We start from the raw sequence: 409 nt of genomic DNA on the forward strand, positions 1-409 counted from the left end.
GGCCTGTTTCCTACTGTTCTTCTCTTTCAGGTTATTTCTTTTCCTTTACGTCCCCATTTCCTTTCCATTATCCTGGTTCCTTAGTTATGTCTGGATACTTACTCATCAGGGTTGGTTCTAGGATCCACATATGAGGGAGAACATATGTTGATTTTTTTTTTATGAGTCTGTGTTACTTCACTTAGTATAACAGTTTCTAGTTCCATCCATTTACATGCGAATTTCATGATTTCATTGGTTTACTACTGAGTAAAACTCCATCATATGAATGAATCACATTTTCCTTATCCACTCGTCATTGAGGGACACTTAGGTTGCTTCTATCTCTCAGCTATTGTGAAAAGAGCAGCAGTAAACATGGATATACAAGTGTCTCTGCAATAGGTTGAATTCTTCGGGTATATTCCAA

The sequence above is a fragment of the Nannospalax galili genome, unplaced genomic scaffold (genome assembly GCF_000622305.1).
Source record: "Nannospalax galili isolate Female #2095 unplaced genomic scaffold, S.galili_v1.0 scaffold344, whole genome shotgun sequence".
Taxonomy (NCBI): domain Eukaryota; kingdom Metazoa; phylum Chordata; class Mammalia; order Rodentia; family Spalacidae; genus Nannospalax; species Nannospalax galili.